Source organism: Mus caroli, unplaced genomic scaffold, assembly GCF_978045245.1.
Source record: "Mus caroli unplaced genomic scaffold, Mus_caroli_1 scaffold_14, whole genome shotgun sequence".
NCBI lineage: Eukaryota > Metazoa > Chordata > Mammalia > Rodentia > Muridae > Mus > Mus caroli.
Window position 1 is genome coordinate 27,401,107 of NW_028227269.1, and position 1,607 is coordinate 27,402,713.

The window sequence follows — 1,607 nt, forward strand, 5'->3', positions numbered from 1 at the left end:
TCTGGGATTAAAGGTGTGGTGGAACACACCTTTAATCTGGGCTACACCTTCTGCTGGAGACAATATAAGGACATTGGAAGAAGGGAGTCTAGCTCTTGCTCCTGTGCCTGCTTGCTGTGTGAGACTGAGTAACTGCTAGATCCTTGGACTTCCATTCACAGCTGTGACTGAACCATTGTTGGGAATTGGGCTGCCGACTCATTATGGATCCAAGCCTATTGAGAGATCGAGAGCTGTTCAAAAAACGAGCTCTTTCCACTCCTGTGGTAGAAAAACGTGCTGTGCCTTCTGAGTCACCGTCCTCCTCCTCATCCAAGAAGAAGAAGGCAAAAGTCGAACATGGAGGATCCTCAGGCTCTAAACAAAATTCAGATCATAACAATGGATCATTTAACTTGAAAGCTCTGTCTGGAAGCTCTGGGTATAAGTTCGGTGTTCTGGCTAAGATTGTGAACTATATGAAAACACGACATCAGCGGGGAGATACTCATCCTCTAACATTGGAAGAGATTCTGGATGAGACACAGCACTTAGACATTGGACTCAAGCAGAAACAGTGGCTGATGACAGAGGCTTTAGTCAACAATCCCAAAATTGAAGTAGTGGATGGGAAATATGCCTTCAAACCTAAGTACAACTTGAAAGATAAGAAGGCCCTGCTTAGGCTTTTAGACAACCATGACCAGCGGGGACTAGGAGGAATTCTCTTAGAAGACATAGAAGAGGGACTGCCTAATTCCCAGAAAGCTGTCAAGGCTTTAGGGGACCAGATACTATTTGTAAGTCGTTCTGATAAGAAGAAAATACTATTCTTCAATGATAAAAGCTGTCAGTTTTCTGTGGATGAAGAATTCCAGAAACTGTGGAGGAGTGTCACTGTGGATTCAATGGATGAGGAGAAAATTGAAGAGTATCTGAAGCGACAGGGTATTTCTTCCATGCAGGAATCTGGACCAAAGAAAGTGGCCTCCATTCCGAGAAGGAAAAAGCCTGCTTCACAGAAAAAGCGACGGTTTAAGACTCACAATGAACACTTGGCTGGAGTGCTGAAGGATTACTCGGACATTACCCCTGGCAAATAGGGAACACTTTTATTCCTAAACACAGTTACAGACACGCAGTCGAGATCTTTCTTGATGCTTGGGATCTCAAGACTTTCTGCCTTCCTGTCTGCTCCTCAGGACTGAGGAGAGGAGCTGTTCAGTTTACAGAACAGGAGCGGATTACCAGACTCATTCTTTTCATCCAGCAAGCTAGTGGGAAGGAATGGGTGCTCCTGTTTAACTTTCTGGGGTTGTTTGTTTTATTTTATTAGAAAGACACTTACATGACACTCAGGTGTCTGCTATTTATCTTGATTTCTAAATGGTTCTGGATTCCATGTTTTCTCTAGAAGAAGTTGGAGGATAGTGCTGAATGCAGTTTTGTTTATTCCAAGAAAAAATATTTATAATAAAATCATTTGTAGGAAGATCTTTAAGAAGTTAGGAAGATCTTTAAAGACACTTACATGACACTCAGGTGTCTGCTATTTATCTTGATTTCTAAATGGTTCTGGATTCCATGTTTTCTCTATTCTTCTAGAAGAAGTTGGAGGATAGTGCTGA

General features: G+C 42.3%; 1 pseudogene; it reads left to right on the top strand.

The window, feature by feature from the left end:
* The first annotated feature begins 203 nt into the window (after positions 1–203).
* Positions 204–1,333, top strand: LOC147001209 (general transcription factor IIE subunit 2 pseudogene; annotated as a pseudogene).
* The last annotated feature ends 274 nt before the right edge of the window (positions 1,334–1,607 follow it).